This window comes from Apodemus sylvaticus, chromosome 1 (assembly GCF_947179515.1).
Source record: "Apodemus sylvaticus chromosome 1, mApoSyl1.1, whole genome shotgun sequence".
Lineage (NCBI taxonomy): Eukaryota > Metazoa > Chordata > Mammalia > Rodentia > Muridae > Apodemus > Apodemus sylvaticus.
In genome coordinates, this window is record NC_067472.1 from 29,832,267 (window position 1) to 29,848,478 (window position 16,212).

Below are 16,212 nucleotides of genomic sequence, written 5' to 3' on the forward strand. Positions count from 1 at the left end.
AGGTGTGGCAGTACCTATATTTTTATAGCCAAGGAAAAGTAACCAGAGAGGTATTACCAAAGTCACAGTGAGGTTTGAGTTTAGTTCCTTTTGCTTTATAATTCATTTCTCTTAAGACCGACTTGCTCATTACTTTGCCTAGTCCTAGAATTGCACCCTTTCCACAAACCTGAAGTTTTCTTCTTTGCTTTGCATAATCTTGGCTTGTTAACCACTTCCGATGCTGAACCAGGGACAAGCATCCTGGAAAAGAGAAACATGGTGGTACCAGTCAGTGTTTGCTGTGCTCTGTTCAGCTTGTAGCTGATAAGTCCCAGACTTCAAGAGGATGAGAGAGTGAGAGAAGTGTGGGTCACCAGAGGTAGGACTCCAACCCTATCCAAAGTGACTCCTGTGACGTGCAGACTGCTAGAGAGATGGCTAGTGGGGACAAGGTGAGACTCTGTGGAAGCAAAGTTTTGTTAGTGTTCAGTAATATTAATATTAATAATAATAATAATAATAAAGTGATGGGCTGGAGAGATGGCTCAGCAGGTAAGAACCCATAATTCTTGCATAGGACCTAGGCTAGTTTCCCAACACTGGGTGACTCACAATTTCCTGGAACTTCAGTGGAAGGGACCTTCTGTCACCTTCACAGGCACCTACACTGCATACATGTAGTGCTCATACATATATTTGAGACCCACACACATAAGTATAAATAAAAATACTTTTTCAAAGAAGGGCAGAAAATGCAGTGGAAAGAAAACTAGATCTTGTTTTGTTCATCTCTGCAGCAGAGTTAAGATCCACAGTTGAATGATAAATCACTTAAGGCTGAAAATAAGAGTTATACCTACCCAACCATTAGAAAATAATAGAGTGATACCTACCCCAACCATTATAAACAATGAGGGAATAATTAAGGCACAGCATTACATTTCTTTATCATTATATGGATGGTACATGAGGAACAGCTCACAAGAGTTGGTTCTCTCCTTGCTCTATGGGCCCTGGGGATTGACCTAAGATCATTAGGGTTTCATATATAGTAAGTTTACAGTAAGTACCTTTACCCTCGGAGCTGTCTCATTGGCCAAAGTTTGCAAAAATAAATTTTAAAAATTCATAAACTTTTTTTCTCAGCTTGATGCACAGTGTCATGGGACTTTCTCTGCTCCTCGCCTCCTGGAGCCACAACCATGTTTCACTGACAGCATCCTATCCTTAATTCTTTAAAGTGGTGCCAGAGTGTAGACACCTTCAGAAGCAGCCAACTGCCAAGTTCTTGAAGGTTTTTAAGCCACGTTTCTCTTTTAGAATAATGAAGTTGTCTCAATACTGACTGGTTTGGCAGCATTCTTCTGACGCCTGATTGTCCTTATCAAGCCCCACTAAAACATTCAATTTAATTTTATAGAATTAACAGCTCATTTCCCCCCCCATACTTGCATTTTATTAGTTAATAACTTAATTAAATCCTGTAATAGCAGAAACCAGTACAACCTGAGTGAACAGGTTTGGAAGCAAGCATAACTGCGGCCTGGTGTGTGTGTTGCTCAACAACACAGGGAAGGCATTGCCAGGCTTAAGTCATCTCACACTACTGACTGTGAGGGACAGACGGCTTACTCACCTGTTTGTCTTCCCGTATGTTACAGGGGAGGAAATATTCCAAGCTGAAGATTTAAGTAGAAGCTGACTAGACAAGCATGGTCTGTAGTGGTTTAATACCTGCTTGGAGGAGTTATATAAATAAATGACATATCTCAGAGACGCCAATAACTTAACTTGATTTTACTCTGAATTGTGTGTACGTGTGAAGGGTACCGTCCTGGCTAGGTTTATGTCAACTTGACACAAGCTAGAGTCCTCTGAAAGGGAACCCCAATTGAGAAAATGCCTCCGTTAGCTCCAGCTGTAAGGCATCTTCTTCATTAGTAATTGATGAGGGAGGATCCAGCCCGTTCTGGACCTTGCTGAGTTCTATAAGAAAGTGGAGCAAGGGGAAGCAGCGCCATTCTGTGGCCTCGTCATCAGTCCTTGCCTCCAGTTTCCTGCTTTGTTTGTGGTCTTATCCTGGTTTCCTTCAATGTGAGCCAAACAGACGCTTCTTCCCCAACTTGCTTTTGGTCATCGTGTTTCATCGTAACAATAGAAACCCAAAGTAACGCAGAAATTGGTACCAGCGTAGTAGGGTATTGGTGTGAAAGACCTGAGCATGTTTTGGGGAAGGAACGTGGAAGGTCTTTGGAACTTTGGTCTAGAAAAGCCATTGAGTGTTAGGAGCTCAGTGGGAGGTTCTGTAGGAGCCTGAAAGATAAAAATGTTGAGGACAGTGCAGGCCTGGCTTGTGAGGTCGCAGAGACGCTGGAGACACCTCTGGGCCTTTTGTGTGAAGAATCTTCCATGTTTGGTCAACTGGAATGGCAGAGTCTGCTGTGATTAACATGTTACCAGAACCACTGAAGTGAAACCTTTGCTTTGCCAGGAAAGGTACCAATGGCAACAGTAAGTCATTGACTAGCCTGTTTCCCGGTTCTGTGATGAAATACTAGGGCACACTGCTTAGTAACAAAAGGTTCATTTACTTCCCAGTTTTGAAGGCTAACAACAAGATGAGCAGCCCCATTAGTTGGGTGCCTGCTGAGGAACTGCTGGAGAGGGCCCTCAGGAATGAGGAACCTGTGTAAAATGAAGAGTTCCCACAGGCAGACAATGAACTAGACAGGAATTAGTGTGGGTTTTCCCTTAGAAAATCTCAGTCTGGGCTGGGCTCACTTTGGATCCTGCTAGAGTCACTTAAATCCTTTTCCAGCACAGTACTCTGAGTAACTCAAGGATTTCGCTTCGCTGTATGCTGTACCCTTTAAATGCCCATGTCCCTTCCCATCACCACAGTAGGGACCAAACTCCCAACACATAAATCCTTGTGTGACAGATTAGTACTACAAAAGGTTTGTTTGTTTGGGTCTGGGAGGGACTGTAATCACAAGAATGTGGGTTTGTGGTAGAGAGAAGGGGCAGAAAGAGTTTCTCCTCATCCCAGAGCTTGTAACCTCTGGACAGTGGGGTGTCTTGTGTGTACTCTAACTCAGGTGCTACCAGTTAGTTTCCACTAAGCCCTTCCTGGTAGATGAAAGCTATAAAGTAGTCTGTGCAAATTAATTAGAAGCAGGCTTCATGATCCTGGGTTGTTACAGGACTTACTTTAAGACACAGACATTGGGCAGTGGTGGTGCACACCTTTAATCCCAGCACTCGGGAGGCAGTGACAGGTGGATTCCTGAGTTCGGGGCCAGCCTGGTTGACAGAGTGAGTTCCAGGACAGTCAGGGCTATACAGAAAAATCCTGTCTTGAAAAACAGAACAAAACACAACGAGAAAAAGACACAGCCACAGTCATTGAGCATCAATATTTTCTTTATCAAGTGTTCCTGTCAGATTGGATGCTATATTTGATGCTGACAAGGCAGGAAATTACATAGAGTGCTTTTTGTTTGTTTGTTTGTTTGTTTGTGGATTTGTTTTTTTCCAGATAGGGTTTCATTTATAGTTTCCTGAGACAATCTCTTGAGGGGAGGTGTTAGAAAAGGGCCCAAGGGTCTCTTGAGAAGCCCTATAGATTGGTCTCAGTATTCAGGGACTTTATCAAGCCTTCTGATCAACTGGGTGACAGATCAGTGACCTAATGAAATGGAATTTCTAAAAATACTGTCTCCTTCCTGGCCTGCTCCCTTATCTGTCATTGCTCAGATGTTTCCAGGCTGCCTCACGAGCTGGACAAGAAATGAGTGAAAAGCTGTGGGTTGGGTAAGAAAATAGTAATTTAAGACTTAGTGTGAACTTGCCCAACAGATGGTGTGCCGCATCTGTGCCTCATGCCTCCATATTTTCAGCATGGCGCAAGGCATTCTTGCCCGTGGAGTTTGATCATTTTACCTTTCTTTTCTCTTTTCACTGTTGTCTGACCTGGTTTGTTTAGTTTGAGGAAGTGGATGTGGGTGAAAGTTGGTCTGGGCCATGCTGTCACATGAGCATGGCCACTCGCTGTGATCAAGGTTATTGTGTGAATGGCTAGAAACAGGGAGCAGTCCTGGAGGGTTAGATGCCCAAGGTTTATTGGAAGGAACATTGGCTTCCTGTGATGATGGCTCGGTTTGCTTGGTGGCACTAGAGAGGCCCTGGCTTATTTTGTGCATTCATGTCCTCCCCTCTAGGGACTGTGGCTAATTTTCTTAACATTTTCTAGCACTTTATGTGCATGTATATATATTATTTTCAATCAAATTGAGTGTAAGACATAAAATTTCAGTATACCAGTTCTAAATCATGTTTAAGGGTTTTAATGCTCTTGGAACAGTAGGGGACCAGTAGATCATGAAAGACTAGACAGAACTTATATGGTAACAGTTTGTAAATGTCAAGTAGTAAAATAAGTCTGATATCTTTATTTCACAGCATTGGTGCAAATGTTCTGTGACTCCTCTTCTCTCCTATTTTCCCCCTTCAATCTGAAGGAGACAGTACCTCAAAAGAGATCTTAGATAGCATACCATGTCACCCTCGTAATTTACTCCCGTCTTTGTTGTTCAATTATTTACTTTTGTCAGTTGACTTTTCCTGTTCTTTAATTCTGAAATGACACCTGGACTGTGGCCTGGTCATGGTATGGAAGTGTACTTCCCATGTGTATGCTGTGACTAGTACTGGATAGAATGGTCTGCTCAGGAAGACCACTCCCAGTGTAGACTTGAGGTACAACTGCTGCCTCCACATCTTATAGAATCAATCAGAGGGCAGACAGGTACCTGTTATATGGTGCTGCTTTAGAAGTAGGCTCAAATCTAAGTCATAATGACTTCTGTTTTTAAGCTCATAAAAAATTATGGCTTTGGATACTGAGACCCTGAATCAGTGGGTCCCAACCTTCCTAAAACTACAACACTGTAACAAAGTTTCTCTTGTTATGGTTGATGGGTTCATAAAAAGAGAGAGAGGTTTAGAGAATGGTATATGGCGGTGTGGGAAAGGGGGTGCCTAGGTGGGCCCATTGTCCAGCTACCCTTTCCCCCTGAGGGACCAAACACACACAGACATAGTATAGAATAGAGTTTATTCAGGGCAGAGGATGGGAGTTAATGGGAAGTGGAGGCAGAGGGGGGCAGAGAGAGAGAGAGGGAGGAGGAGGAGGAGAGGGGAGGGGAGAAGCCTGGCTATGACCATGTGGAGAGAGGGGGGAGGGGAGAAGAGCCCAAGAGGGGCAGAGAGGTGAGAGTGCCAAGAGCAACGAGAGAGAGAGAGAGAGAGAGAAAGAGAGAGAGAGAGAGAGAGAGAGAGAGAGAGAGAGAGAGAGGGAGGGAGGAGGGAAGTAAGTGGGGAGGGAGGAGAAAGAGTAGGGGCAAACAACCCCTTTTATAGTGGGCCAGGTCTACTTGGCTATTGCCAGGTAATTGTGGGGTGGAGCTTAGACAGAATACTAACATTCTCCAGTATTTGTTTCATTAAAAAAGAAAAAACTAAAAAGACGTGATGGCGACCCCTTAACCATGACATTGTTTTCATCGATACTTCATAACTGTAATTTTGCTAGTTATGAATCTTGTGTTGTCTGACAGCTTTCGGTCATTCCTGGGAAAGGTCATTTGATCCCCAGAGGGGTTGCGACCCACAGGCTAAGAACCACTGCTCTAAATAGACATCACAAAGTTCATTTTGGTTTTCTAATTTCATAGAAAGTTGTGTTCTGTTGTTTGGTTAGTTGTTTTGTTTTTTAATATTGAGACGACCTCATTTTGTAGACTAGCTTAGTCTTGAACTCACCATGTAGCCCGGGATGACGTCAACCTCACAGCAACCCTGCCTGGGTCTCTAAACTGCGTGGATTTCCATTTGGAGCATCACAATCCACCAGGAAACTGTTCATCTTACAAGTTCATCATTTATCAAGTTACTATCCCCTGGTACAATGACAAGCCATGCAGTATTCCTGTTTTTTAAAAGATTTCTCTACATATTTCTTAATCAGGACTCACAGTAGCTGTGCAAGAGTGGAAAGTGTTAAAATACCATCCTTATAAGTCAGAGAACAGTGGGAGCTGCAGGATGGAAGTGGGTTGCCAATGCTTTAGTTCTCCCCCCGCCACCCACTAACCTCCCACCCCCATATACATTGTTCCTTGATGCGCTTTGTGCTGTTTGGGAAGTGCTTAGAAATTGGAATGTGCTCTTTTCTCTGTATTTTATGCTTGTTGTATCAGATATTGGGGAATTTAAAGCACCCGACAAGGGTCTGAAGACACTCGGGGAAGCCCATACTTCATGACACCCATCCCATGTACCACAGGGTAGCAAGCACAGCCCCTCATGGAACTATTCGATACCATCACAGATCTCCCATGTCACTGGTTTCTGCCACTCTCTAACTAGCTGAAAGGCAGACTATGATCATAGTGAGGGCCTTTGCCTTGGCATCCCCATTATTGTAGTAACAGAGTGGAATTTGAGCCTGAATAGCTGAAAAAATGGTTTTGACATTCCTTTTACTCTTGGGTATTTTTTTTAGCACACACCTGATTTTGTGATTGGTTTCAAAGTAAGTGACTGTAGAGCAGATGAAAAAATACAGCAACTCTGAAGAGTGCAGCTGTAGATGCTTGTTGGGCATCTGCTGAGTTTTCAGGGCTACAGTGATAACAGGCGCACCTAGCAAAAGGCTCTAAACATGCCCATAATCTCCCTTCGGGTAGTTGCAGCTAGCAGTAGGAAAGCTGTCTGTGGCAGAGAGCGCACATTCAGCTTCTGCCTCATGTGCTTAATGTGCTAGAAACCCAGCATGAATGCCTCCATGTTTCCAAACTCCTACTATCCAGCTGTTTATCCAAAGAAAAAACTGGAGTAAGCTTCGAGATATGATTGTTTCTTGACTGCCCCAAGGCCAGTTTATTGGGGCTCCACCCACTGGTGTCAGTCCCTGGAGCAAGAATATCATGGCATCTGGGACTTAAGACCACTATTCACAACATGGTGATTGTGGTTAATATCTTGCCAAGTATACCCACTGTGGTGACCTACTTGTTCCAGTTAGGCCTTACTTTTGGACTTTCTGGAACCCCCTCTCCCCTGCCCTCAAGTAGCTGTACAAACTAGAGAATACCTATGCAAACCATGAGCCCACTCAGGAAGTTCCACATCAAACCACAGTACCACTCTTATTTTGGCTCATCTGTAAAAATCAAGTCACTCAAAAAGTAGATGGAGAAATGGCTCAGTGGATAAGAACACTAACTGTTCTACTGGAGGTCCTGAGTTCAAATCCCAGCAACCACATGGTTGCTCACAACCATCTGTAATGAGATCTGACTCCCTCTTCTGGTGAGTCTGAAGACAGCTACCGGGTACTTACATATAATAAATAAATCTTTAAAAAGTAATAAAGTAATAGTAATGTGTGATGTCATAGAGCAGCCATAAGCTATAGTTGCTGGTGCTGGTGGCTTTCTGTATTTTTATACATCAGTGGGTTTTATAGTTTGTTTTTATAGAATGCTGAACAGAAGAGGACACGAAAAGACCAAACAGACTTTCCTGCCCTGTGGTTGGGGGCAGGAATTGATAGAAAAGTCACTGGACCTAAGACTACTCAACTTCAAAACTTTCATCTTGTTCCTTATTTTGCATAATAATATATAGAGAAATAACTCTATAAAAAGTTGAAAAAAGTTAAAAAGTTGAACCATGGAGTCAAGATGAGCATCATAAAACAGTACAGCCAGCATGCATTGCTTGGTAGGAGAATTGATAGGGCACATTTCACTCCTGGATACTCTAGCCTGAGTGCATGGCCCTAGTGGAATAAGGAGAAAACTTGATGGACCCAACTGACAGAGACTCTGCAGAATACCGTGTTTTTAAGACTTGCCCAGGTTATGAGAAACAAGAAAAGAAAGAGGAGCCTGGTAGGGACGGTAAGGAGATGCATAACTAACTGCTCACAGGGGCAGGGTAAGCAAGTGTAAAGGAGGTGGTGAAATTGAAAGAACAGGGATGTCTTGTTGGGACTCTAATGTTCAGTTCCTGGTTTTAGTCATTGTGTCGTGGTTCTCTTACATTGACAACAAAGCTGAAGAAAGTTATACCTCAGTTTTCTCTTCTGTTCTTCAATTTTAAGAACATGATTGTCAGAACCACAGGGAAAAGTGATGGAAGGCCTTCAGTGGGATAATGTTACTTACTGTTGTTTTCTGATTCGGTAACAAAAGTCTCAACTTTGAGACAGCCTAACTGAGGTCTTTCAAAATTGTAGTCACCTGGGAAGAAAGAATATTTAGCCAAGTATTGAAGAGGTAAGTGCCACTTCACCCCTACTACTGTAAAAATGCCATACAGAGCAGGAATGTCTCCCCATCTTCAGAGTAGGAAAAAAGTGAAGGCAAGTTCAGTGGTCAAGGCAGCATCTTCCGAGGCTGTCAGCACCAGGCCGATTTGTGGTAGAAGGGACAAGGGTCCTCCCGGGTCTTGTTTTTGTGTGGACACTACACTGTAAGGATTCTTTCATGATGACATACTCACCTCCAAAAGCCCCAGCCCATTACACAGTTCCCTCAAGATATTCACGGAAAGGGATTTCAGCAGGCATACAGCACCATGTTGAGCATTAATATTTCAAGGCCATCCGTGTGTAAATATAAACATATTGCATGCATTTTCCCTGAGCCAAACCCCATGGCCATTTGGTAGTTTTTATTTTATGTTGGAAAAGAAATAGTATTCCTTGTGCTTACTGAAAACAAAGGAAGGCATAAATATGATAACGTGTGCTTTGTAAGGCCTCAGTATTCTTATGAACATAAACAGAGCCACATCTAGAGAACATTATGCTCAGGAAGTTGTGACAGGCCCGTGACGCACTGCTCTTTGGAGTTCAAACCAAACAGGTAAACTTCTACCTAGGCAAATAAAACCTTGTCTTTAGAAACTATTGTTATTTCCTCAGATAATATTTACCTTCCCATCTGAGTTTTCCCCTCTGGTTGGGTTACACTGTTTAATTCAAAGCACCAGGGAGGAAGCTGTGTCTCTGTTCTCTTAAGGGGTAGTTGCCATGAGGAAGGGCGTGTGTGTTTGTTTTAAGACGTTAGGCCGCAAAAAAAGGCTGGAAGTTTAAAAGAAAATCCCATAGAAATTGTGAAATTCTGACAAGTGAAATTATTTTTAAACTTTGTGAAAGGAGAAATAGAAGTAGAAAGAGAAATTTTGCCTTTGTCTCTAAAAGCAATGATAGAATGATAATCCTAGCAACTCCGTGGGTTAGGCTTGCAGTAAAAGGTTTATGTCACTCTTTTCCTGAGCCGTCTTATCTTCACCAGTGCAGCATGGTTACCTAAAGTCTTTGATAATTCAGCAATATTATGAAACACATTTAATAATTTCAGTGTCTCTTGGGGAAAATGTTTTCATTACAAATCTTTGAATTTTTGTTATGTGAGGTTGTTGTGATTTCTGTGATTAATAATTGTGTTTCTGGATTTTGACCTTAAGCAGGGCATGATGGCGCATATTTTTAATCCGACTCCTGAGAGGCTGAGACAGACTGGGAGCCTCATATTGAAACCCAGCCCGGACTTCATCGTGAGTCCCTGGCTCAAAACAACACCAAAAGGAACACAAAGAAAAGGAGAGGAAGGGAGTTTGACCTTTGTCTCTGATTTGTGGGCATCCCGAGAGTCGTAGACACACAAAGTGCTGTTTGCCAGGATATGGTGTAATAGCTGACAGTGACGCTCCATTTCATAACTCGATTCTCAGGAGCATTTGATAGAGCGTGGTGGCCGGGAAGCCCAGAGTGACAAGCCTCTGTACTTTAGTTTTGTAAGAGCAGACTATTTCAGGGCTTGTTGTTCAGAAGTGTAACTTAGATCCGCCTGCTAAATTTAGTTTGTCACCTCACTGGTGTTCGCCTCTCGCTTTCTGCCTATCACGCAGGATGAGTGCATGCGTGCAGAACTTTCTAGAGTGGAGAAGGTAGACAACGTGTACATGTGTAAGTTGCATTTGGGGAAGGCACTACCTTTAGGACATCCATTTTTTTATAGCCTTTCTTGATTATGAAAGTAATGTTTATTCTATAACTTGAATTATGAAATTATGCAGAATAAAGTCAGAAGAGATATTAGCACTGTGGAACATAGACTGAAATCCTTGCTTTCTGTACATGTGTATCTAAGATATATTACCCCCAAAGCAGGATCATGCGGGGCATGATGGCGCCTTGCCTTTAATCCTAGCACTCATGAAGTTAAGGTAGAAGGAACTCTGGGAGTTTGAGACCAGCCTGGACTATACAGCAAGTTCCAGGCCATGGTGGGACCCTGTCTAGCAAAACCAAGCCAGCAACAAGCAAGTGAAACCTAATTGCGTAGGACATTTGCTGAGTCTCAGCTTCATTAAAACTTATAATATGGAACACCACAGGCATTTTCTGTGTCTCTAATCACTTCCCAAGAATGCAACTTGTCCACAAGAGTACTACTTTTGTTACAGTTCCAGAACTAGACTCTTTTCCAAGTCATATATAATCCCAATTCTTTTTTTTTTTTTTTTTTTTTTTTGGTTTGTTTTTTTTTTTTTTTTTTTTTTTTTTTTTTTTTTTTTTTTTTTTTTTTTGGATTTGGTTTTGTTGAGACAGGGATTCTCTGTGTAGCCCTGGCTGTCCTGGAACTCACTCTGTAGACCAGGCTGGCCTTGAACTCAGAAATCCACCTGCCTCTGCCTCCCAGAGTGCTGGGATTACAGGCGTGCGCCACCACCGCCTCGGCATAATCCCAATTCTTAATTCACAGGCTCTTCCGTATTAAAGATACTAGGAGAAATGCGTGTGATTGTACATTGACAGTCCAACTGTCTGATTTTATCTTGATGTTTCAACTTAAGTTGAGTCAGGAAAGAGTTTGGAAAGGGAAAAGAAAATAAATTACCTTCCTGTCTTTGAGTTTTCTGACTGGTGCAGAGGAGCTGAGGTGGTGAAGGAATGGAGGGGAAGCTGGGGCCAGGAATCTGGGGAGAGGAAGGGTGAAGGGTGCCCAAAGCACTTCTTTCTTCTTGATCACGCATTGGGGATGCTAAACTACCCAGCCAACCGGGAATTTCTCCTGAACCACCTGTCTCCCTTCTTTACTGCTCTCTGGCCCCAGAAAGGGAAACAGTAAGACCGGCCAAGGGCGGAGCGGGTAAGGTCCCTTTGGTAAGCCAATCACAGAGCCTGCCCTGGTCTACTGTGATTGGATTCTTTTCTCTCTCCTTGGCTCGTTTGCTGGTTACAATTCATTTTACAAAGAAAACACTTTTCTTTTAGTAGTGAAGTAAAACTTTTTTACCTCATCCCTCCAACCCAGCCCCTACTTGACTGCAGACCAAAGCCGGGGCTTCGTGCTTGCTAGGCAAGTGTCTCCCACTCAGCTAAATTTCCCAACCCCAGATGGCAGCAATCTAGCAGTAGTTACTGTCTCACTTCTGTAACAGTGTACTGACAGAGACAACTTAAAAGAAGAGGGTGGCAGCCAGGGCCAAGATATATAACATAAGAATTCCCCCTCCAGTAGCTACTTCCCCTATAGGCCCTGTTCCTTAAAGGGGTCAAGGGCCAGGTGTTTAAACACAGGAGCCTGTGGACCGTATGACACATCCATACCATAGCAGTGGTGGTGGGAATTTGCAGCAGTGATGGTCACCATCCGCTGGAGAGCGTTCATCATCCCAAACTGAAAACTGCTAACTCTTTGGATAACGAGGAAAAGCAGCTCCTTAATGCCAAGAGCAATTTAATCTGAAGTGGACTGAAAATAGTAACAGAAGAAATACACGAAGTCGCCCTGCATTGCCTCTTCTCTCAGCTGTCTGCCCACTGTCTCACTGAAGCAAGAGAGATGGGCGATTTCACTTTGGCAAGGAGAAGCTCCCAGCAGCACCCTCAGCACTTCCTTGCGTTCAGAACATCTTCCCCTAGTGGTCCTGCAAACGGTTCTTAGTCAGTGCTTCCTATCTCACAGACAGGACTTAGTCTTCTTGTTTTATTTATTTGTGTATGTGCTGTGTGTCTTCCAGTAAAAGCCAGAAGTCAGTGTCGAGTGTATCTCGTAACCTCTCTCCACTCTGAACGCTGAGGATTCAAACACAGATCCTTCTGTTTGTCTGACGAGCACTGTACCAGCTGAGCTATTCCCCCCAACATCTAGGTCTTAAATTCTCAGATAAATATTTGTCTTCGTGTTCATTCATTTCAATAAGACCAGTACATTCAACACCTTGAAAAAAGCTTACAGTAAATAGGAATATTGGTAGGTAAATCTCAGTGTTGGTTGTCCAAGGAGGCGGCATGTTAACGTTGGGGCACTGGGTTCTGAATGGTCTCTGAGCTGTTCCTGCCTCAGTCCAGTGCAGCACCTCAGTGTCCAATAAGGGGTGGGGGCAAGTAGGTGACAGCATGACGGTTTCTACACTGAGTCTCAGGACCTTAGAGGAGCCTTAGTAACACAGACAAAGAACATGAGGCATCTTTCTAGTCTGGGATTTTAGGGACCTGCTGCAGATTGGGCAGGCCATGTCAGGCCATTCTTTCCTATGGTTGCTGCCTTTAACTGCTTTTACAATATTAGGAGAAGTTTTCTGTTGTTGTTTCTGTTTTGTTTTTTCAAGCTAGGGTTTCACTGTGTATCCTTGGCTGTCCTGGAACTAAGTATACACCAGGCTGACCTCCAACTCACAGATAATTACTTGTCTCTGCCTCCTGAGTCCTGGGATTAAAGGCAAGTGCCACCACAGTCATCAGGGTAGATTTGGTTTTGGTTTTGTTCTAAATCTGTATTCTAGAAACCTGAGTCTCCATGTCTAGGGCAGGACCAGAAGAGTCCATCTCAGGCTCTGGAAGATCTTGGTAGTCTGCCCAGCCCTTCTGAAGAGTACCGGAGTGCTGGCACTTAGGAAAGGCTCAGGACTCCAAAGGGAAGGAGCTGGCCCCGGGCTGGTAGCGACACTGCCTGCCGTGGTCCTAGGGGAGGCAGCTGCTCACCGGCTTCCTTGATGCCCTGCCAACACTGCTGGTATTAACAGGGTTTATCCAGCGTCCCAGCAATGTACGTTTCCAAGAAGATGGGCTGTGGTAAGCCCCTGGCGGCCCTGACACGGTTCCAGGTGGCCACTCACATTTAAAGGGACATATCTCCCTGGACATGAAGTCTTAGGCGACTCTTGTTCTGTGTTTCCCTCTCTCTGTTCTTGCTCTGTATTCTAGTCCTGACTTTTTTTTTTTTTTGAAGAATAGAATGGTATCTACTTATGACATATAAATCATGTGTAAAAAGCTAGAATTCTGTGTTCTCTCCCATTGTCTACCCATCTTCCTACATAGAATCTCTATGTTTCTGGACATGTACATATATAAATGTAAGTGTATATGTCCACTTATCTGTGATAAGAAAATACATCTTAAAATGAACCCTATGACAGGTTGCTGTGTGCGCGGGTCACACTGCAGTCATTCAAATGACGTGATATCCATGGTGAAGGGGCACCTTCTATTGCTAGACCACAGTAATAGATTGTAATGTAGTGGATGAAATGCTTGAGAGAAAAATGCTCTTAAAAATGACACAGCCATGAACATTCTGTGGTTATATGTGTACACGTGCATGTGTGTGTGTGTGTGTGTGTGTGTGTGTGTGTTTGTGTTTTGAGACAGGGTCTTGCTATGTACCCCAAACTGACGTGAAATTCATTTCATAAGTCAGGGTAGCTTCCAACTAGCCATCCCCCTGCCTCAGCTTTCTAAGTGATGGAATTATAGGTGTAGACTGTCATGCCCTCCTCTATGAACATTTTTGAATATCCTCACTCATTTTTTAATAATTCCCATAATTAAGAAATAAAAATTGGAAGCATAAATATTAAAAGATTTTAATGAATGGCACTAGGCTCTTGCTCAGGGGTAGAGCAAGTCCCTGTCGTACTCAGGTTCCCCTAGGTCTGTCACATCCCTTAAGAGAAAGATGCTGGTAAATGGTACCTTGCCTTCCTTGCATAACATTTGGCTGTTGCTTTAATTTAAAGTGGACACAGACTTACCTACTTTTTCACACATTGATTCATTCCATTCCATATGATCTAGTTCCAAGTAGGACTTGCTTATTACATAAGATATAATTCCTCTCTTTCTTAGCTAGAGCTTGCTTTTCTTATGGTCTGGGATGCATAGTGATTGAATGGTAGGTATTTAGTACACTGTTGGGCATAGTAACCTTGGGGGTATTTTGTTAGCCCTGAATGCAGTGTGTTCTTCTGGCATTGTTGTGGGTACTTGTTTGGTATCTAGTAGCTCTTAGGTGGGAGCTGAGGTTGTAAAAAGATCTGTTCAGACTCACTGGGCACCAGTAACAACTCGCCATGTGTGTTCATCCACTCTTCAGATAGTAAGAGCCTTTTCCGAGCAAACTGCTCTTCTCAGCTGAAAATTGCGCATTAGTGTGGAGTGCTTATGGATGAACCCTTCAGATTAGTCAATGGTGTGTTTTCCCTGGGCTTTGTTAAACATTTCAGACCTTGCTGCTGGGATTGGCTGTAAAGGGAGAGACTGGCCTAGGCCAGATTTTCTGCCTTGGGACCAGACCCTGCTCACTTGCCAACTCCACGCTTGTACAAAGGAACATGCAGTTTACTGGCTAGATTGTTTGTAGTGTGTAACTAGACTTAAAATGCTTAGTTGCAGTTTTTGTTTTAAATGAAATAAGTGAAGTAGGCTTCTTATTTTTTTTTTTCTTCTTATCTCTTTCTGGTGTGCATCAAGTTGAAAAGGTTGAGTTTTTTGGGGGGGGTGGGGGAGTGGTTATCTGGCTTTATGGAGAAAAAAAATCAGAAAGACACAGAAATGACTCCACTAATCACAAGACAAACTCTTCTGGGGGGAAGGTGGGTGTGTAAGCACGTGTCCTTGGAGGGGCAGAGTGAGAATTGGCACACAGGCAGCGTAAAGGCAAAGGTGGGCGGCTGAACAATCACAGCACAAGCTGAAGAGCATCATGGGATGTCTGCCAGCAGGCAGCGCAGGCTTGTGAGGCAGTGTCTTTCTCCACAGCTGAGTGGAAGAGAGGTGAGGATTAGGATAGCCCACAGACACCATTATTAGAGACCTCTAACCCCCACACTGAGGATAACTTCTAGTTTCAAAGCCACCCAGTTTTATGTTATTTAAGCAGCCACAGAAAAGGCAGACACCAGCCAGGGTCCATCAAATCCCAACCTACTTCATGTCATCCTGGAGTCACACAAAGAAAGGGAGCTTCTATAACAAAAGCACAAACGTGGACCAGGAAATTCTTGGCATGGTAGTATATGTATGCCTGTAGTCTACTGCTTGGGAAGCTGAGGCAGGAGGATTAACACCTATACTACACAGTGAGTTTTGGGCAGGCCGGAGCTACAGAATGAGACCATTTAGTCTGAAAGGTGCGCTGCAGGGTTGGGGTTGAGGGAGGACCTTCCATCAGCAAAGCAGAATGTGTCAGAACCTTCCCAGGGGACTCTGTAGAGCTGTTCCTCTTAGCAGATACCCATATATTAGTTACACTGCTGTAACAAAAATCCTTGATAAAGGCAACTTAAGGTTCTCGAGAAAGGGCTCGTTCCTACACATCAGTCAAGGCATGGTCCACCATGATGGCAGGAACTTGAGGCATCTGGTCACCTTGCAGCCATAGTCAAGGATGAGCACTGGTTATCTGATCCATTTCCCCTTTTTCTTCAACCAGAGACCCCTGCCCATGGAATGCTACCCCTCACAGGAATGGTGGGCCTGTGAACCCCCAGAAAACCTCAGTGAACCCCCGGAAAACACCGAATCTGACACCCCTGGAGGTGATCTGTCTCCTAGGTGACTCTAGGATCTTCCGCATTGGCATCAGTGTGAGCCAGCACAGGCTTCATGAGGCCTGTTGCTTTACTCAGCCTGCATTCCCGTTGGACTCTGCATTCTAGTCAAAGAGCCTGTGGCTACAAAGATATTAAGGAAATAAAAATAGGAAGCAGTGGGAGTATGAAGCGTGGTGGTTTAGAGGGGTTCCGTTGATGCAAAGGGTAATTGCCCCAAAATAATAAAGCAAGGGAGTGAACTGAATTCTCAGGATATCTGGGAAGGGATATTCTGAGGTACCTCAAGTGCAAAGGCCCTGAGAGAGGGCGTGT

General features: G+C 43.7%; 1 protein-coding gene across 12 annotated transcripts in view; it reads left to right on the forward strand.

Annotated features, from left to right (window-relative positions):
- Nucleotides 1-16,212, forward strand: part of Sgms1 (sphingomyelin synthase 1) — a 274,151-nt gene that overhangs the window by 208,999 nt on the left and 48,940 nt on the right. The gene's annotated exons all lie outside the window — the stretch shown is intronic.